Genomic DNA, 22,397 nt, shown 5'->3' on the forward strand with positions numbered 1-22,397 from the left:
TCGATCGATTAATCAAGTGAAGTCCTTTGGAGGAGTTAATCTGCCTAATCTCGCCCTACTGTCGCATCCGCAACCTCTCCCTACGCTAATCAGAGCAGAGTGACGGGCGGCGCTATGTGACTCCAGCTTAAATAGAGGCTGGGTCACATGGTGCTCTGGCCAATCACAGCCATGCCAATAGTAGGCATGGCTGTGACGGCCTCTTGGGGCAAGTAGTATGACGCTTGTTGATTGGCTGCTTTGCAGCCTTTCAAAAAGCGCCAAGAAAGCGTCACAAAAGCGCCAAGAAAGCGACGAACACCGAACCCGAACCCGGACTTTTACGAAAATGTCCGGGTTCGGGTCCGTGTCACGGACACCCCAAAATTATACAGTTCGAGTTCGCTCATCCCTACTGGCAAGTCACCATTTCTTGGTGCATACGGTTTTCATCCCCAATTTTGTACTTTCAAAGAGGGGGGGTCTTCTGGGGTTCCCGAAGAGGAACGGTTTTCTTCATCTCTTTCATCGGTATGGCAGAAGGTGCAAGCTAACTTGAAAAATATGAGTGGTAAATATAAATGCATGGCCGATAAGAAACGGTCGCCAGGTCCGGACCTAGGAGTGAATGACTATGTGTGGTTGTCTACTAGGAATATTAAGTTGAAGGTTCCCTCTTGGAAACTGGGTCCTAGGTTCATTGGTCCTTATAAAATAGTAGCCGTCATTAACCCTGTGGCTTTTCGCCTGGAGCTACCTCAGACTTTTAAGATCCATAACGTCTTCCATAAGTCGTTACTCAATAAGTATGTTCCACCTCTAGAACCATCACCGCTGCCACCTCCTCCTGTTATTGTGGATGGTAATCTCGAGTTTCAAAAATCCAGAATTGTTGATTCTCGTCGGGTCCGCCGCTCTCTTCAGTATCTGGTGCATTGGAGGGGTTACGGTCCCGAGGAAAGAATGTGGGTTCCAGCGTCAGAGGTAAACGCCAACAGGTTAATTACAGGCTTTCCATGCCTCTCATCCTGAGAGACCTGGTCCTGAGTGTCCGGAGGCCCCTCGTGAAAGGGGGGGTACTGTCACGAGGGTGTCAAGAGCCACGTCTGACTCCGTTATACCCGGGGTCAGGAAGTCGCAGCGGGTGGCTGCGCGCTCTATGTCTAAAGATCACGTTGTTTCTTAGTGATTGTTTTCTGTGTTTGCCTTGCAATCCTTTTTGTCTCACTCAGGGATCCGTAGCTTCTCCTCCTCAGCTGTTTCTTGTCTGCCACTCCCAACCTCCTTATATTCTCCTCTCACACTTCTCTAGTTGCCAGTTATAGAGCTTCCTGCCTGGACATCTATACTGACCCACTGGAGCTGTGAATCCTGGTTGTTGTTCCAGAGTGCTTCCCTCCGGATCCCTGTTGGGCTTTTTGTTGTCTCCTGTTGTCACCCACCTGGGATTATATGTTTAGTCTGTATTGTCTGTCCTCCCCTTGGTGTTTTCCTTTAGAGCTAGTGGTGCGGACTAGTGTTCCCACCGCCCTGTTCACTATCTAGGGCTCATCTTAGGGAAAGCCAGGGTTTTAGGCACGTGATCGGCGTACGGGTGAGGAACCCGTCTAGGGACGTCAGGGCAGCCAGGTGCCAGCCGCAAGGTGAGTCAGGGGTCACCACCTTCCCTCTCACTTGGGCAGGGCCTTCCTCTTTCCCTCCCTCTGTGTCACGTATGTGATAGTCACGCCGATCGTGATAGAGGGTGGTTGTAGTCCTCACGGTGGCTAACCCTGCTCCAGAGTTTTCTCAGGCTGCTATCATAGGGGCATGACCCCTGATCCCCTCAGGACACTCCTAGGTCTCCTGCCTGTTGAGTTAGTGTCAGGGTGCAAGGCAGGAGAATGGGAGTTCTGCTTGGGAACAGAGACCAATGACCAGGCTGGCTTGGTTGATTGTAGTAAGAAAAGAGAATTTCTAGATGATGAAGATAAATATGCATAGATGATGAAGATGATAGGAGTCACAATACAAACACCATCAGTAGGCATGGTTCTCAAGTATTCCACAAAGTAGGCTCTTCCCGAAGGCTTTGTATTTGCAATAGGTAATAAGATGGTCCCTTCTAAATCTTTCTCTAGCAATGTTTCCGAATTACAAAACGTGTGCAATCTCCTAACACTTCTCTATTTCCAACTGTGGGGTGCAGTCCTAGATGAGATCGTCAGTCCATCTCAGTAGTGTGGCAGACACCAGAAGCAAATAACCCTAACCACATGCAGTAAAGTCTAAAGCTGTATGCATGTGTTACCTTTACTGTCTCAGTCCAAGCATGGCCTTTTTAGTGAGCCTTCTGTAATAACCCAATGCTTCTATTTTACAGAGTTCAATCCTTAAGGTGGCCATACACATGAGATTTAAAGTCAGACTGTTTGAAAAAGTAAGGCTACTTTCACACTAGCGTTTCTATTTTCCGGTATTTAAATCCGTCATAGGGTCTTAATACCGGAAAAAAAACGCTTCCATTTTGTCCCCATTCATTGTCAGAGACCCATTCTCATGGTCAGAGACCTAAAGCACTCCCTCTTTTGAGCAGTGTACTCTACATTAGTGATAAGCTACCATATATTGATATGTCACCATGTGTCACATTCATGAGTAGGTGATTCTCTCCATTTCCCCTATACTGGGCTCTATGGTTACTATTAGGGATGTGCGAACCGACTTTCGGATGTTTCATCCAAAGTCAATTCACTCATCCCTAGTTACCATGTACTGGGGTCATTGTTACCTGTCTTGATTCATTTTTTGAAGTTCATCCTAGATATCAGTTTGAGGCTTTTTTTCAAAAATGACAAAAAAAAAATCTGATAAACAGTAAAGAAGACAATAAGAAAAAGAATGGTGTTATACTTTTTGCTTTCACAAAACTTTACTGCCATATGAGCCAAGCAGAATGAACTCATGAGAACTATTGAGAAAAAGTCAGTTTGTGACTCTTGGAGATCTTCACCTACAAACACTTCAACCAGCTGTATTACTTCTAGAAGGAAAGTGGAGAGCCAATTTACCTTTAACAAGAGTTCGTATTTAGAACAGAGATAAGGAAAGCCAAAAGGAGAAGACACCCTAGCAGGCAAATGGACAAGAGTAAAGTGCTTGGAATATTCTACGTAAGAGCGTCCAATGACTCTTGGACTTCTGGTGGTCTCCTATATATATGACTAGTACCAAGGGTGCTTATAGTTTCTGAAGATATCTTGCGGCATCATGAGCTCTGGTGGATGGAGGGTGGGGAGATACAATTGATTGTAGTGATTGTTGATGTCAAGAGACCCGGACTGCTGGAAGGCACATAGCTGTACTGGTTCCTGGAGGGACTCAAAGACGCCTCTACCATATAAAAGGACACCAATATTATAAATGGTCAATGGTAGGTGAAGGGGGAACATTACCAATTTTCCATTGGGGCCAAGGAACTTTAAAATATACCTCTGGGTTTCAACCGAGGGAATATGCCCTTGTCACCAGGCACTAGCAGTACCATGTAACCACTTGTTTGAATCTGTACAAGTCCTATATTCAAAGTTCAATAACTTGGGATGACCAGATGTATGTCCATAAGAGCCAGAGGAAGGTACTTCTGTTCAGTATTATATCATGTGTAGAAGAAAAATGCCAGCGCTGATGCCAAGGAAACAAGCCATTCCAGCGGTAAAAAAACATAGGCTTATACTGGCCTACCAGAGTGTTGTCCAGCGGGCCCCAGCTCTGACATAATAATGTTTTTTTTTATAAAATAGGGTCCCTTATAAAGCAGGCTTCATCCCGATGCCACATAAAGTTCATGGAGGGCTGATGACTGGCAGAAAGCAATCTTCTGCGTGGTGCCCAGGAGATTTGCCAGGAGCACAGTAGGTCTCTCCTTTTCTATTGGAAGTTGGCAATTACGATAAAGTTAGCATTATATCATATGGAGACATGGTTCTTACCCTGAACGCCCTGAATCAGGGATCAGCAACCTCCGGCACGTCAGCTGTTCTGAAACTTCCCTTCTCTTCTGTGGGAGTTACAAGAACAGCCCAGCAAGTTTGCATGCTGAGAGTTGTTGTTTCAAAGCAGCTGAAGTGCCGAAGGTTGCTGATCGCTGTGCTAAATGATAAAACTCTGCCTGCAGCCACCACTAGGGGGACCGTGGTGCATATGGGCAAGCACAGTCACTATTAATCCCACTCAATCTATGCAGTGAGCTCCCCCTATTGGCCACTGCTGGGAAAAGCTATAATTGTATGTTGGAAAATAGGGGAAGTAGTTCAAGGGTAACTAAACCTTTGATAATAAATCAAAATGGCAGCAGCGGTCTACTGCTTTGGCTTTCGTTGGGTCTGCTCAGCTTTTGTGGCGTGTGGATCCATAGCAAGTAAGCAGAGCTGGGAAAGGCAATGGGGGGGGGGGGGGGTTTAGGTTCTCCTCCTACCACAGGCCCCATAGGAGTCGTATGGATGACCTCTCTATAAATCCCTATAGCTAGCTAGCCCTGTACTGCCAACGTGAAAACCAATGTTCTTCATCCACTAATCCAAATTATTGGTGGGGGCGAGCTTTGTGTTTTATGGCCTTATAATGTGACTACGTATAAATCTGTCATCCTCTTCTACCCATGCAAATCCACTCTAAAAAACGCTTGGCGAAATGACTGCACATGTATAAGCTCCTGCTGTGCCGTGCCCGTCCATGGAATGGAAATCTTGCACATTGGCATGTCCACATCTGCCAGTCTTTATTTCTTCATAATAGACAATCTCTCCCTAACAACCCGAGTACGTTGTCACCGCCAAGGTCTCCGTTCTTATACATTCGTATCAAGGGAATTCGATATTGTAGGTTTTTCGCTGCCAGCTCGCTAGCTAGGTCACGGCAAGTTTGCCAGTTCTGCTTCTGCCACAATCCACCCTTATGTTCAGCAGAGAAGCAGCCAACAACGCCCCACGTCAACAGACGCATGCACGCTACACAGGCGCTGCTACCCCCCTAAATCTTAATTATTTTTTTTTTACAACTCTTGTCTATGGTTTGTGTATGGTATAACAGCTTATCCTCATTTAATGTGTTCGGTCTGAGCTGCAATACCAGACACAGCCTATAAACAAGAGTGGCGCTATTGTGGAATGCCAAATTGTGGAAGTGCGTCCAAGGAGATCCGAAAACACATCTGTGTTCCGGCTAATAAACTCCCTGGCCTCCTGAGCCTGCTTAGAGGAGAGGCTGTCAGCAATTCTTACTGTGGCAGCCGTTTCCCTTGCTTCAGACAGAGGGGCCGAAACCACTTCCCCTAGAAAACCTGCCCGTGGGCTGTCTTCAGTACAGGTTTCCCTATCTTTCCACGGTTTCAGTAGATTCACATGGTACATCTGCTCCGGCTTTTGCAGCCCTGGCTGGTGTACCTTGTAATTTACCACTCCAATTTTCTCAAGTACTTCGTAGAGCCCCTGCCACCTGGCCAGGAACGTTCTGTCCACGGTCAGCACCAGAACCAAAACCCAATCACCCAGGTTAAAGATCCGGACCCGAGCCTGCCGATTATAGATCCGACTGGGCTCGCTGAGCGGCCTCCATATGCTCCCTGACAAGAGGCAAAATGGTCTCTATCCGCTGTTGCATCTTGGTAACATACTCAAGGACACTTTTATGCGGAGTGGGTTGCTGTTCCCACGCCTCTTTCGCTACGTCCAACAAACCACGAGGGTGTCTGCCATATAGCAATTCGAAGGGCAAGAACTCAGTAGTGGCCTGGGGTACCCCTAGTACAGCGAACATGAGATAGGGCAGAAGAATGTCCCAGTCCTTCCCATCTTTAGACACTACCCTTTTTAACATGGTTTTTAGTGTTTTGTTAAACCTTTTTAACCACACCGTCCGTTTGCGGATGGTACACGGACGTCTGTAACTGTTTGATATGCAGCAACTTACAGAGTTCCCTCATGACCTTGGACATAAAAGGGGTCCCCTGGTCAGTCAGAACATCTTTAGGTAGCCCCACTTGGGAGAACATCTAAATTAGCTACTTAGCTATAAGTTTAGCCGATGTGTGTCGCAGTGGCACTGCCTCCGGGTACCAAGTGGCGTAGTCTAGGATGACCAAGATGTGTTGATGTCCTCTAGCGGACTTTGGTACTGGGCCTACGAGGTCCATAGCGATTCGCTCAAACTGTACCTCGATGATCGGGAGAGGTACCAAGGGATTGCGGAAAAGGTGCTGGTGGCTAGTTGCCTGGCAGGTCGGGCAAGACTTAGAGAACTCGTCCACCTCTTTAAACACACTGGGCCAGTAAAACCGTTGTAGTATCCGGTCCTGTGTTTTCTGCATTCCCAGATGACCCCCGAGAACATGCTGGTGGGCTAACTTTAACACGAGTTTGCGATAAGCCTAGGGCACCACCAACTGTTCAATGTGTTCACCCCGCAGCTGGTTTACTCGATACAACAGATCCTGCTGAACCACAAAACGGGGGAACACTGACTCTGCCCCAGCTTGTTGTGGTTCACCATCTACTATTAATACAATTTTCCAGGCTTGGGATAGGGTGGGGTCCCGGGGTTCTGCAGTACCACAATTATTCCCGGAGACATTGAGGTCTGCCAGTTCAGGCCCCGGCAGCAAGTCCCCCACGTCTCCCACCATTACACTCAGTGGGGTTCTCTCCCCCTCTTCCACCGAAGTGGCGGTCACCCCTACCGCTGGCACTTCTGCCTCGGGTTCCGACCTCCCCCCGGAGCAAGGCCACTCTGCTGGGGTTACCCCTGTCTCATGGGTCTCAGTCACATTCGTAGCAGGCCACAGTGTCGGGAAACCAGGGAAGTCTTTCCCTATTATAAGTTCGTAGTGCAAGTTTGTGGCAACTGCCACTTCGTGAGTCCACCTACCGTCCCCCGTGGTTAGAGACATCAGGGCAGTGGGATAGTCTTTTAAGCCCCCATGTATGCACATGACCCCGACTTTCCGGCCAGTATACTCAGCGGGCCGTACCAAGGGAGCCCTTACTAGGGACACCAGACTCCCTGAGTCCAGCAGGGCCTCCGCTGGAGTGTCTCCCACTTCCACCCGGCACAAGTGATTTAGAGTTTCTGGGGTGCCTGCTGCACACTAGCTTCCTGGCATATAGCGACTGACGGTAGCCATAGTTAGTATCCATGGGTTCCACCTGATGGGGACAGTCAGCTCTTACATGGCCAGGGTCCCGACACCGCCAACAGACCATCAGAGCCGAGTCCATAGGGGGTACATCCTGGGCGGGTTTGGGTGGCACAAGTCCCCGGGTCTGGGGTGGGGATTTATGGGGTTTGACTGCCTCCCCCCCGAAAGAACCCTCCTTAAGATTCATAGTAGCCTCGTAGCGCTCTACCAGGTCCACCATCTCCGGGGGATTGCCAGGAGACACCTGGCCGATCCAATGCTGGAGAGGGGGTGGCAGTGCCCTCCAGAAGATATCGGCCAATAGTCTATCCAGCATAGCCGTGGGACTCAGCACATCAGGCTGTAGCCACTTTTGCAAAAGGTCGAGTAAGTCATAATATTGGGTTCTCGCGGGCTAAGCCAGTTTAAACCCCCACTGATGTACCCGCTGCGCCCGGACCAACACATTCACCCCCCCAGTCTGGCCAAAATCTCACCCTTTACTTTCTGGTAGTTGGCCGCTTGATCGTCCGGCAAGTCGAAATATACCCGCTGGGAATCGGATTCCAGGAATGGAGCGATGACCTTAGCCCACTGGTCTCGGGGTATCTTCTCCCTTGTGGCCACTTTCTCATACATCGCCAGGTAGGTTTTGATGTCGTCTGCGGGTGTCATCTTAGGAATCGCTGCATGGACTGCCTTCCAGGCATCGTGGACACTCAGGGTTGCTCCTGCTGTCTGCAAAGCCATCACATGTTGTAGCAGCAACTGGTTGGTCTTTTGCTGCTGCTTATTAGCTTTGTGTTGGTGCAGGTTTGTCTCTCGCTGCTGCAGATTAGCCTCCATGAGGGCCTTCACAACAGCCTCCATTTTGTCATGGGGAAGGGGTTGTAATACAGCTGGTTTAATGTATGACATACAACCGTGCTTGAAAAAACGCAGAAACCAAAAATATTGGTGTTCTCGCCAGCCTCACTGCTCGTGCCCACATCCTCCACCAATTGTGGGGATTTGCTCTTTGTAGGCAGGACAAGCGGATGCAGTATAGAGGCAAAGACACATTTGTAACTCAAAAATGGCAGTGTTTTATTCACACTTATGGCTACAAAACAGTACGACAGTCCATTTGCAGTTATGGTGTTCGTTCACTACCTAGACAGTTCATACAGCAAAAACAGTCCCCTGGTCAGCATAGCACAAAACAGAGCAGTCCTCCCAGAATCAGGCCTCCAGCCTGGCACTAGGCTCAGATCCCACAGAGATTGCCAGAGCTCCAATGTCAGAGAGATTATCACCACCAGCTGACACTGCTGGCTGTTTTTTATAGGTCTCTCGAAAACCCGGCCCTAGAACGTGGGGAGTAGTCACCCACCCAGCACGTTGACTACTCCCAGTAAGAGCCGTCCCGGATCAGCTATTACAGCTATACTAAATAGCAATGTGTCAAACTGCAATTAATGCTGACACATGAAAACTGGCTCTTACTCCACCGAGGCCAGGAACCTTGGTGACACATACTTTCCGTCAACGACAGTCCCTTGCGCCTTCCTACAGTACATATGATTTTTTGTTGCTCTATATTACACTTTTTGTGAGGCGAGGTAACAAAAAATAGCTGTTTTGGCACCGTTTTTATTTTTTGTTATTTACAATGTTCATCTGACAGGTTAGATCATGTGGTATTTTTATAGAACAGGTTGTTACGGAGGCGATAATACCAAATATGACTACTTTTTTGGTTGTTTGTTTCAGTTTTACATAATAAAGCATTTTTTTTTTTAAATGATTTTTTTGTTTCTCCATATTCTGAGAGCCATAGTTTTTTTTATTTTTTGGGCAATTGTCTTAGGTAGGATCTCAATTTTTGCAGGATAAGATGATGGTTTGATTGGTATGATTTTGGGGTGCGTATGAATTTTTGATCGCTTGCTATTACACTTTATGTGATGTAAGGTAACAAAAAAAATGGCTTTTTGACACCGTTTTTCTTTTCTTTTCTTTACTGTGTTCATCTGAGGGGTTAGGTCATGTGATATTTTATAGAGCAGGTCGTTATGGACTTGGCAATACCTAATATAATATATGTTTTAGTATCTCCATAGTCTGAGTGCCATATATATTTTTTTTTTTTTGGGAGATTGTCTTAGGTAGGATAAATTTTTTGCAGCATGAGGTGACGGTTAGATTGGTACTATTATGGGGGACATACACCTTTTTTATCGCTTGGTGTTGCACTTTTAGTGATGTAAGGTAACAAAAAAAATAGTTTTTTAGCACAGCTTTTACTTTATTTTGTTGACGGTGTTCACCTGAGGGGTTAGGTCATGTGATATTTTTATAGAGCCGGTTGATACGGACGCAGTGATACTTAATATGTCTACTTTTCTTTTTTTCCCAATTTTTTTACATTTTTTTTACTTTATTTGGGGAAAAGGACGCTTTTCTTTTTACTTAAAGGGAGTCTGTCACCACATTTTAGCATGTTAGACCGTTAAAATAGGGTTATGTGATCCAGCCAGAACATAAAAACGGTACCTTTGTTGTAGAGAACTGACTTTTCTTTTTGCCGAAAATGAACTTTTAAGATTATGTTCTGAGCCCTCTCAAGTGCCCAGGGCGGTCTCTCAATCCTCGGAGCCCCAGGCAGGCACCTCCTAAACGGCTCATAACCCCGCCCTCCGTGCGCCTCTGCCCGCCCGTTTACTCCCCTCCCCTGTCCTTTTCCACTGCTGCTGTGCGGTCCAAATCGTAGCGGGCGCATGCGCAGTAGGTATTGCGATGCCAGGAGCGGGCATCGCGTTGCGCATGCGCCCGCTACGATTTGTACCGCACAGCCGCAGTGGAAAAGGACAGGGGAGGGGAGTAAACGGGCGGGCAGAGGCGCACGGAGGGCGGGGTTATGAGCCGCTTAGGAGGTGCCTGCCTGGGGCTCCGAGGATTGAGAGACCGCCCTGGGCACTTGAGAGGGCTCAGAACATAATCTTATAAATTCATTTTCGGCAAAAAGAAAAGTCCGTTTTCTACAACAAAGGTACCGTTTTTATGTTCTGGGTAGATCACATAACCCTATTTTAACGGTCTAACATGCTAAAATGTGGTGACAGACTCCCTTTAAAACGTAATATTTATTTTGTAAAACTTTATTTTTTAACTTTTTTTTCCACAACTTTTGGGGGTTTGATCCCCTTAACAATACTTCTGTATTGTCATGGATTGGCTGTAAGTGTATTACACAGTGTAATACACTTAGGCCTCTTTCACAAGAGCGTGTCCGGATAAGGTCCGGATGCGTTGCGGCAAACCCGCGCGAGTAGGTACGCAATTGCAGTCAGTTTTGACTGCGATTGCGTTCTGTTGTTCAGTTTTTATCGCCCCGGTGCAATGCATTTTGCGCGCGCGTGATAAAAAACTGAATGTGGTACCCAGACCTGAACTTCTTCACTGAAGTTCAGGTTTGGGTTCAAGGTTGTGTAGATTGTATTATTTTCCCTTATAACATGGTTGGAAGGGAAAATAATAGCATTCTGAATACAGGGCTGGAGGGGTTAAAAAAAATATTAAAAATAATTTAACTTCCCTTAATCCACTTGTTCGTGCAGCCGGCTTCTCTTCTGTCTTCTTCTGTGAGGAATATTACCTTTGATGACCTCACTGTGCTCATCACATGGTCCATCACATGATCTTTTACCATGGTATTCAGAATGCTATTATTTTCCCTTATAACCATGTTATAAGGGAAAATAATAAAGATCGGGTCCCCATCCCGATCGTCTCCTAGCAACCGTGCGTGAAAATCGCACCGCATCCGCACTTGCTTGCGGATGCTTGTGATTTTCACGCAGCCCCATTCACTTCTATGGGGCCTGCGTTGCGTGAAAAAAAAATAGAGCATGCTGCGATTTTCACGCAACGCACAAGTGATGCGTGAAAATCACCGCTCATGTGCACAGCCCCATAGAAATGAATGTGTCCAGATTCAGTGCGGGTGCAATGCAGTCAACTCACGCATCGCACCCGCACTGAAAACTCGCCCGTGTGAAAGGGGCCTTACAGTCTGCTTGCCTGTGAGATCCAGGGGGCTGGATCTGACAGGCTCTCCCGGAAGGCAGCCATGATGCCTAAGGAAGGCATTGGGCTACCTTCCCTGCCATCGGGTCTCCGTCACAGCATCGCGGGAACCCGATGGCCACCGTGCACATGTCTGAAGTCCGCATATGCCTAGGTCAGCGCTGACCACTGCCATGCAGGGGTTAATGTGTCGGCATTGGTGATTTCACCGATGCCAGCACATACACAAGGGGTCCGGCTTTCAGTGACTGATGGACCCCTGCTGCGGATCGGACGGGAGCAGCTCCTGCACCCGGCCGATCAGCGCGCCGTACATGTACAGCGCTGGGCGTTAAGTTACGTCAGGTCGTTAACCCTAAGTTCACACCTGAGCGTTTTACAGCGCGTTCCTACGCGCTGTAAAACGCTCATCAAGGAGAAACCAATGCTTCCCTATGGGAATGGTTCTCACCTGGGCGTTTTACAGCGCGTACGATCGCGCTGTAAAACGCCCGACGCTCAAACAAGTTCTTGAGCTTTTTTTGGGGCGTTTGTCGCGCGTTCCCGCACAAAGATATCCGGGAACGAGCGACAATGTGTGCACGCCTGTTTCTGTATGCGCGATTGTAAATGTAGCCTTTCTCTGCACAAATCTGTTCACACAATGGATTTTTTCTGGCTGTTTTTTCCCCCCGCTTGTTTTCGATGAGTTTTTTAGGCTTTTTTTTAACCAATGGGTGCTCAATGCAAAGCTGCATTTTCAGCTCGAGGCTTTTGCCGCGGATCTGGGCAGAAAAACGAACGGAAAACGCACCAAAAACACCTGGAATTACTTGGAGCTGTTTTTTTTTAATGCTTCCTATTCCTTTCAGTGGGAGATTCAGCTCGGATTCTGCCCCAGGATGGTGCACGCTGCTTCCCACTGAAATAAATAGAAATTCGTTTTTTTTAAGGCCTCTTTCACACTACAGTATGTCCATTTCAGTGTTTTGCGGTCCGTTTTTCACGGATCCGTTGTTCCTATTTTTTGCTTCCGTTGTGGTTCCGTTTCCGTTCCGTTGTTCCGTTCCGTTTTTCCGTATGGCATATACAGTATACAGTAATTACATAGAAAAAATTGGGCTGGGCATAACATTTTCAATAGATGGTTCAGAAAAAACGGAACGGAAACGGAAGACATACGGATGCATTTCCGTATGTGTTCCGTTTTTTTTTGCGGACCCATTGACTTGAATGGAGCCACGGACCGTGATTTGCGGGCAATAATAGGACATGTTCTATCTCTCAACGGAACGGAAAAACGGAAATACGGAAACGGAATGCATACGGAACACATTCAGTTTTTTTTGCGGAACCATTGGAATAAATGGTTCCGTATACGGACCGTATACGGAACGCAAAAAACGGACCGCAAAACGGAAAAAAAAAACGGTAGTGAGAAAGAGGCCTAAAGCTGATTTTGAGGCAGTAAGGTCTCCAAAATCAAGACCAAAAACTCTGATCCCTAGTGGCTGACGCTGGTAATGCAATTTTTTTTTACTTTATGATCCTAGTTTTGACTAGGTTAAGAATCCTATCAATCCTACAGCCTCTGACCAGTGCCCATTCCTAATTTTTAGTATTATTGAGCGTGCCTTGTCCTTCTCTGCATTGTGGTCTCTGCTTGAACAGGGGTCTATAAGATAAGGCTACTCAGGATGCTTCCCTCCGTCCTCGTTCTCTTACACTCAGCCTTTGTTCATACTGCAAACGGAAGACGTACTTCTTCCACCCCCCCCCCCCCCCCACTTCCTCCTTCAGAAAAAAACCCCTGGAGTAATTTTATGGGTTTATCCTGTCAACGATATATCCATTGTTTTCATCATTATTTTTTTATGAGTCCCAAGGATGTCGGTTGCTAAGGGAGTTACCTCGCTGCTGCCGTGTAATACACAGATCAATTAACTCAGTTGCTAGGTTTCACTTGGAATCAATTAAGTGGAACTGAAATTAACTAAAAATATCCTCCGCCTATTAGCAGACTAACTAATTGCAAGAGGCAAAAAGAAAAAAATAGAAGCAAAAACGTAAAGAAAACGAGAGGCAGCGGAGAAGAGAGAGGCAGCGCAGCGCAGTGTCCTCGCAACCGCCTCCCAGTGTCACCAGCTGACAGGCATGTTTGGGGTTAAGCGACCCAGAGGACGTAGCTCAGCCGCACGTTCCGAGCCCTATCGGAGGTTCACACTAATAACTTTACAGAACCTGAAATCAATAGAAGACATCTTGTCACACGGATGATGCATCGCTGATACTTTAACCTCCTTTGAGGGAGTCGCGTCTTTGTATGAATCGGCCTGCGGTGTCTTCGTTTCGCCCAGGCAGCGCTGATTTTGTAGAAATCGGGACCCTCGGCAAAAAATCGAAATGGGGTCCTGAGCGAATTTGGCGCCAAGCATGGGCCAACGTGCAAATATTTTTGAAGTAAACCCTAGCCCAAATATTATAGGTCAGATAGCGGTATAATGTCTGTTACATCAAGTAAAGCACTGGTATTATCATCTGCGAGATCAAGTAACGCTGCGTGACTGCGTGATGAGGGTAATGATGGCAGCTCCAAATAAATATATACAATAAGGGACAGTAGCCAAATAACAGCGCCATATAATAGTCTCATAATACTGCCATATAGGACCAAAATAACAGTATCTTATAATGATCCCATAATATTGCCATATAGTGCCCAAATAACAGTATGATATAATGGCATCATCACAGCATCGTATAGTGTCCAAATAACTCTACTATATAATGTATAATAATTCTCAAAATACCACCACATAGTGCCTAACATTATCATTGCCATATCATCCCTAAAATAACAGTGTCCTATAATGTTCCCATAATTCTGCCATATAGTGCCTAAATGCCAGTATCTTCTAATGGTCTCATTATATTGCCATATAGTGCCCAAATAACAGTATGCTATAATGGTAGCATAATACCATCATATAGTACCCATATATTGGTACTACATAATGTTCTCAAAATACCACTATACAGTGCCTAATAACAGCATTAGATAATGGTATCATAATACCACCATATAGTGCCCAAATACCAGTGCTGTATATTGTCCTCATAATACCACCACAAAAGCCCAAATATCAGCATTATAGAATAATCTCATACTAATCTCACCAACATATAGTGTCCAAAAAACAGTATCATAAGGCCTCTCGCACACGAACCCGTGCTGCGGATTGCAAATTGAATGGGGTCCGCGATTCGTCCGTTCCGCAAAAAGATAGGACAAGTTCCATTCCGCACCGCATCTCCGAATTTGCGGACCCATTCAAGTGAATGGGTCCGCATCCATGATGCGGAATGCACACGGCCGGTGTCCTGTGTATTGCGAACCCGCCGTATGCGGGCCGCAATAAGGCCAGGGGGGGCACATGGCCATGTGCAAGAGGCCTAACTCAACAGTGCCGTATAGTACCCACATAATGCTGCCATATATCACAGCGCTCAATATTTCTATACAGTTCTTACATCACAATGTCTGAATAAAGAGTGTTAGGCCTCATGCACACGACCATTGTTTGGGTCCGCATCCGAGCCACCGTTTTGTCGGCTCGGATGCGGAACCATTTACTTTAATGGGACCGCAAAAGATGGTGTGCTGTCTGCATCCGTTGCTCCATTTCGTGGCCCCGCTAAAAAAATATAACATGTCCTATTCTTGTCCGTGCTTTGTGGACAAGAATAGGCATTATATTGAAGGCTGTCCGTGCCGTTCCGCAAATTGCGAAACGCGCACAGACACCATCCGTGTTTTGCGGAATCGCAATTTGGGGACCGCAAAACACACCACGGTCGTGTGCATGTAGGCCTTATACAGTGGAAACATATTCATAGCGCCATACAATGGCCAAATATTACCCCTAGTGATGAGCGAATTACTAAAAAGTCCAATTCGGCTGCCGAATTTTACAAAATTATTTGTTTTGTGACGAATTTCTTTGTAAGTAGTGGGAGCGGTGATTGCGCCGCCCCCGTCATTGTACCCCTTAGATGCCGCGTTCATACATAATTGCGGCATCTGATATACATTTAAGGCCTCATGCACACGGACATTTTTTTGCGGTCCGCAAAAACTGTATCCGTTGTTCCGTGATCCGTGTCCGTTTTTTCTTCCGTGGGTCTTCCTTGATTTTTAGAGGATCCATGGACATGAAAAAAAAATATAAAAAAATAAGTCAAATTTGCCTTTGAAATGATAGGAAAAAACGGGCACGGTCCTATTTTTTTCACGGACTGGAAACACGGATCACGGACGCGGATGCCAAACGGTGCATTTTCCGATTTTTCCATGGACCCATTAAAAGTCAATGGGTCAGCGGAAAAAAACGGAAAACGGAACAACGGCCGCAGATGCACACAACGGTCGTGTGCATGAGGCCTAAGTGTGTAAAATAAAAAAAAAATTAAAATCATGCTTACCTGATCCATTTGCTCGCGACGGGTCGGCCGCTGCCATCATGCGCAAAATCTTGTGCGGCCCATGATGATGTCATCACGCCGGCCGGCGTGATTGCGGCATACGTCACAGCTCGTAGAGGTCCCAACAGGCAGACCTTCAAATTTGGCAAATCTCAGCCGCCAAACCCCCAGCAACCAAACATTGAAAATTGAATCCATACCTTCCCAGTGACTCCCACTGACATCAGCAGAGACCAGTGATAATGAAGGCAGTGATCTGATTGGTTCTCCTGGGGAAGGCTCCTGTTTGGCCTCTTGCACACGACCGTATGGCTTTTTCAGTATTTTGCGGTCCGTTTTTAACGGATCCGTTGTTCAGTGTCATGCTTCCGTTATGTTTCCCTTTCCGTTCCGTAGTTCCGTAAAAAATCTCCGTATGGTTTCCGTATGTGATCCATTGCTTGCAGATCGCAAATGGAAACATACAATTTTTAATCATTTTAACAGTATACACATGGGCAAAGTGGGCATGGATCCGCAAAAAACAGATGACATACGGATGTGTTCCGTATGCATTCCGTATTTTTTGCGGACCCATTGACTTAAATGGAGCCACGGATCGTTATTGGCGGGCAATAATAGGACAAATTCTATCTTTCAGCGGAACGGAAATACGGAAATATGGAAACGGAATGCATACAGAGTACATTCAGTTTTTTGTGGAACCATTGAAATGAATGGTTCTGCAAACGGAATCCGCAAAAACGGAACGGAAGCGGAAAAAAAAAACGTCCGTGTGCAAGAGGCCTTTCTATGTACACTCGTTTTTACACATGAGGCCTACAGTGTTTGCACAATAAAATTCTTTGGAAATAAATTTGACAAAAATTTGCAAAAGTTTCCTTCCAAAAACAGTGATCTAATATTCTGCAGGATTGTGTAGTCATCTGGCGTCATTCGTTTTCATCTGCCCTGTTGTGCTGGGAGCATTAATAACGTCGCACCTGTGACTGTGTCGCCCAACATTGCACTCGATGGTCGTCATCAATATCAATTCTCCACTTTACCGTCATGGACCCCCCTCCACCAAACTGGGGGACATAATCAGAAACCTGCACAGCTTCCCAACGCAAATTATTTTTCTGAGATATTGAGAGATATTGGACAATTAGGCTCCACACCTTCTGACGGAACGGGCATACGGGTTGCTGCTGTATATGGGTCCGGCACTGACCCTGGTTTTCCCTATTTTATGCTAAATAAGCTTTGGCTCCAGGATACGAAATATGAAATGGCAGCCATATTGTCATATGAATAAACAGCACAAGGGGTTAAATAGAATTCTAAAAACAAGACTGCTTGCTAATATGGCGCCACACCTGTCCACAGGTTGTAGGTGGTATTGCACCTCAGCCCTGTTCTCATCAATGGAGATGAGTTGCAATGTCAACCCATGGACATTAGAAGAAAGCAGACATATTTTCGTAATCCTGGACAACCCCTTTAAGGGAACCTGCCATCGGTTTCATGCTGCCCAAACCATGAGCATTTAATGCTAATGTAACACCCAAGACCACCTTTTTGCACCCCCACTATCTCTTACCCTGGTTTCACACCTAGGCGTTTCTCTGCGCGTTTTTGTCGCGCGTTTTTATGCACGTTTTTTTTAATAGTGAACGCGCGTTTGACGTGCGTTTGGGTGATTGACAGCAGTGTTGTCCAAAGAGTCTATGGCCCAAACGCGCGTCAAACGCGCCAAAAAAAGCTCCTGTACTTGTTTGAGCGTCGGGCGTTTTACAGCGCGATCGTACGCGCTGTAAAACGCCCAGGTGAGAACCATTCCCATAGGGAATCATTGGTTTCTCCGTGTTGAGCGTTTTACAGCGCGTAGGAACGCGCTGTAAAACGCTCAGGTCTGAACTTAGGGTAATGGTTGATCCTGTGTCATCTGACATATTTATTGCCATGTCCTGCACAAAGTACATTTATTTTCCTTGCAAATGACTGTTTCAGTGTAATGTGCCTGGTTCACCTGTCCTGTATAAGGAAAAGCCTGGGAATGTGGTGAGGCCTAGCTGTGTGTGTCTGTCCGTGTGTGTGTGTGTGTGTACCCCTGTGTGTGTGTCTGTCTGTCCCTGTGTGTCTGTCCCTGTGTATGTGTGTGTCTGTCTGTCCCTGTGTGTCTGTCCCTGTGTATGTGTGTGTCTGTCTGTCCCTGTGTGTGTGTCTGTCTGTCCCTGTGTGTCTGTCCCTGTGTATGTGTGTGTCTGTCTGTCCCTGTGTGTGTGTCTGTCTGTCCCTGTGTGTGTGTCTGTCTGTCCCTGTGTGTATTTGACCATCCCAATGTGTGTGTGTGTGTCTGTCCCTGTGTGTGTACCCCTGTGTGTGTGTGTGTGTGTGTCTGTCCCTGTGTGTGTCTGTCTGTTCCTGTGTGTGTGTGTACCCCTGTGTGTGTGTGTCTGTCCCTGTGTGTGTGTGTGTCTGTCCCTGTGTGTGTGTCTGTCTGTTCCTGTGTGTGTGTCTGTCCCTGTGTGTGTACCCCTGTGTGTGTGTGTCTGCCCCTGTGTGTGTGTCTGTCACTGTGTGTGTCTGTCTGTCCCTGTGTGTGTGTGTCTGTCCCTGTGTGTGTGTGTACCCCTGTGTGTGTGTGTGTGTCTGTCCCTGTGTGTGTCTGTCTGTCCCTGTGTGTGTGTGTGTGTGTGTGTACCCCTGTGTGTGTGTGTGTCTGTCCCTGTGTGTGTGTCTGTCCCTGTGTGTGTGTGTGTCTGTCCCAGTGTGTATTTGACCATCCCAGTGTGTGTGTCACCATCACCAGGCCCACAGTGTTCCTATGTCTTGACACAGCTGCATCAGGACGAGGAAAGAAGGAAGAGGAGGCAGCACCCCCAGCATGGAGTCCCTGGGAGAGGCACCGGGAGGCACACTAAGGACACAGGTAACACTACCACATGATCTACACTAGTGTTATCTGTGGTTTTACATAGGACTGCAGGTAACACTACCACATTATTTATCACCACTAGTGTTATCTGTGGTTTTACATAGGACTTCAGGTAGCACTACCACATTATCAGGACTAGTGTTATCTGTGCTTTTACATAGGACTGCAGGTAACACTACCACATTATTTATCACCACTAGTGTTATCTGTAGTTTTACATAGGACTGCAGGTAGCACTACCACATTATCAGGACTAGTGTTATCTGTGCTTTTACATAGGACTGCAGGTAACACTAACACATTATTAGCACTAGTATTATCTGTAGTTTTAAATAGGACTGCAGGTTAACACTACTACATTTTCTGTACTCAGATAGCCATCACTGTGTTATCTGTGCTGTTACATAGGACTGAGGTGATATCTACTATATTATATGTACTCAGAGAGTTATCACTGTGTAAGGAGGCCTACTGAGACGTTATCGCCAAGGGCCCACAGGAACATGGAGCCGGCCCTGCTGACACTGCAGCGGGGACAGCAGTAATTTGTGCTGCACTGTGGTTCTACGTGGTTCTGCTGGGGCAGTATTTTGTGCTGCACATTGGCACTTGGTTCTGCTGGGACAGCATTTTGCACTGCACTGTGGTATTTGGTTCTGCTGGGGAAGTATTTTGTGCTGCACCATGGTACTTGATTCTGCTAGAGCAGTATTTTGTGCTGCACCATGGTACTCGGGTCTGCAGGGGCAGTATTTTGTGCTGCACATTGGTACTTGATTCTGCTGGGGCGGTATTTTGTGCTGCACTTTGGTATTTGGTTCTGCTGGGGCAGTATTTTGTGCTGCACTGTGGTACTTGGTTCTGCTGGGGCGGTATTTTGTGCTGCATCATGGTACTCGGGTCTGCAGGGGCAGTATTTTGTGCTGCACATTGGTACTTGATTCTGCTGGGGCAGTATTTTGTGTTGCACTTTGGTATTTGGTTCTGCTGGGGCAGTATTTTGTGCTGCACATTGGTACTTGATTCTGCTGGGGCGGTATTTTGTACTGAACTTTGGTATTTGGTTCTGCTGGGGCGGTATTTTGTGCTGCACCATGGTATTTGCTTCTGCTGGGGTGGTATTTTGTGCTGCACCATGGTATTTGGTTCTGCTGGGGCAATATATCGTGCTGCACTGTTGTACTTGGTTCTGCTGGGGCGGTATTTTGTGCTGCACTGTGGTACTTGGTTCTGCTGGGGTGGTATATTGTTCTGCACTTTGGTATTTAGTTCTGCTGGGGCGGTATTTTGTGCTGCACTTTGGTATTTAGTTCTGCGGGGGCGGTATTTTGAACTACATTAGGGATTACTAGCCCCACCTACTTCTGTTGGCCCCGCCTTCTGTCAATTTAGACTCACCTACAACATGGGGTCACTTTTAGGATTCTATTTTGTGGCTATGTTGTTTTAATGGGGTGACCCCTTTTAATTTCTAAAGAATTAAACGACAGCGCCATCGCCCCTGCGCAAATGAATTCATTTTTTGTCGGTCTCAGCTCTGCTCGGCGCTCTCACGTCCCCCGCTGTTCCGTAGACAGGGGAATGTGAGAACATTGTTTAATTTTAACGGCGATATCTCTCTTTCCCAGGTAGAGCGCAGCCGCTCCTCTGCCGCCGGATCTCCGGGCTGTGTGTGTGTGTGTTTTGTAATTAAGCAGTTAATTGCACTGGAGTTCTTGATTAGCTTTGGGGGATGGTAATGTACTAGCAGGATGATATGTTGTGTACAGTTCAGAGTCATTTACAGAAATTGGAGCTAATTTTGCTGTCTGTGCTTATTACTGCATTAATTTAATTTGGGTTGCTTTTAGCTCATTAACACATCTAATTAATTCGTTGACATCACTATTAAGATGTCTCTTTGAAATTGGCGTCTCCAGATAATCAGGATGGAAGAGGCTGACAGATCAGGCGCGAAGCTGTCTGGGAAAAAGAGAAAGAGGGGGGGGGGGGATAAAAATAAAAAAAACAAGTAATAATGAATTTCCTGTCAGAAGCAGTAAATTTGTCAGTCAGGAGAAGTGAGCGGGGAGGCAGACGTGGAGGTACAGGGGAGACAATCGAAGCAGACATTTATTACTGGGGAATTCTTTAAAAGCACATTACGCGTTTCCTTGTTTAATTTCGAAGGCTTTAATGCGATGTGACACCTCCTAATAGCGAGGCACTCCGTAGCGGGAAGAATTCACGGATTTATGAAACGCATTGTGTGATTTTGATGTAATGGTAACATTCTCATTAGGGAGATGGAGAGCTGGGGAAAAAAAAAAAAAAACTGAGATGTGATTTAAGACCATCTTACCAACATCTAAAAAACTAATTATGATGGGACATTTAGAAATGCCTCAATGACCCACAGAAACCCTCCTTTACAGAAGAAATTAGCATAAACTCAAAAAATATTCTTCAGTTTTCAAACCAGCCCCTGGTTCTGAATACTTTTGTAATAGCATGTAATTAAAAAATTTGCATAGCCACTGAGTTATGCAATAAAATGTATCTGTCTAGCGCCACCTGCTGGTTGTTTTTTTTCTTATTTCTTTGTCCTGCTCACAGAGATGGCCGCACATGCTCAGTTTCCTCCTTCAGCTGCCTCCTGAGCTGTGATTTAAAGGGGCTGTCCCACAAGAAATTTTCTACACTTTTCAAACCAGCACCTGGATCTAAATACTTTTGCAATTGCATTTAATTAAAAATGTAGCATAGCCAGAGAGCTATTCAATAAAATGTATCTGCATAGCGCTGCCTGCTGTTTTTTTTTCTTATTTCTTTGTCCTGCTCACTGAGATGGCCGCACATGCTCAGTTTCCTCCTTCAGCTGTCTCCTGAGCTGTGATTTAAGCGGGTTGTCCTACCAAAAAGTTTCTACACTTTTCAAACCAGCACCTGGATCTGAATACTTTTGTAATTGCATTTAATAAAAAATGTAGCATAGCCACTGAGCTATTCAATAAAATGTATCTGTATAGCGCCACCTGCTGTTTGTTTTTATTCTTATTTCTTTGACATGCTCATTGACATGGCTGCACATGCTCAGTTCCATCGTTCAACTGCCTCCTGAACTGTGATTTAGATGGGTTGACCCACCAAAAATATTGTACAGTTTTCCAACCAACACCTGGGTCTGAATACTTTTGTAATTGCATGTAATGAAAAATGTAGTATAGCTAGTGAGTTATTCAATAAAATGTATGTGTATAGCGCCACCTAGTATTAGTGTTTTTCATTATTTCTTTGTCTGGCTCACTTACATGGCCGCACATGCTCAGTACCATCCTTAAGCTGTGATTTAAATGGGGTTGTCCCACAAAGAATATTCTACAGTTTTCCAACCAGCACCTGGGTCTGAATACTTTTGTATTTGTAAAGTGCCACATGCTGGTTGTTTTTTTCTTATTTTTTTGTCCTCCTAATGAAGATGGCCGCACATGCTCAGTTTTAACCTTCAACTGCCTCCTGAGCTTGTGATTCAAAGGGGTCGACCCACAAAAAATATTCTACAGTTTATCAATCATCACCTGGATCTGAATACTTTTGTAATTTCAATTAGCATAGTTATGACATTAGTTATTAAATAAAATGTATCTGTATAGAGCCACCTAGTGTTTGTTCTTTTTCCTTATTTCTTTGTCCGGCTCACTTACATGGTCGCACATGCTCAGTTCCATCTTTCAACTGCCTCCTGAGTTGTGATAGGAATAAATGGACACGCCCTCCTTAGTAACAGCAGAAAAGACCCCACCCCTGAGCTGTTAGCTTGATAGAAATCTAGCAGAG

This window comes from Bufo gargarizans, chromosome 8, assembly GCF_014858855.1.
Source record: "Bufo gargarizans isolate SCDJY-AF-19 chromosome 8, ASM1485885v1, whole genome shotgun sequence".
Classification (NCBI taxonomy): Eukaryota; Metazoa; Chordata; class Amphibia; order Anura; family Bufonidae; genus Bufo; species Bufo gargarizans.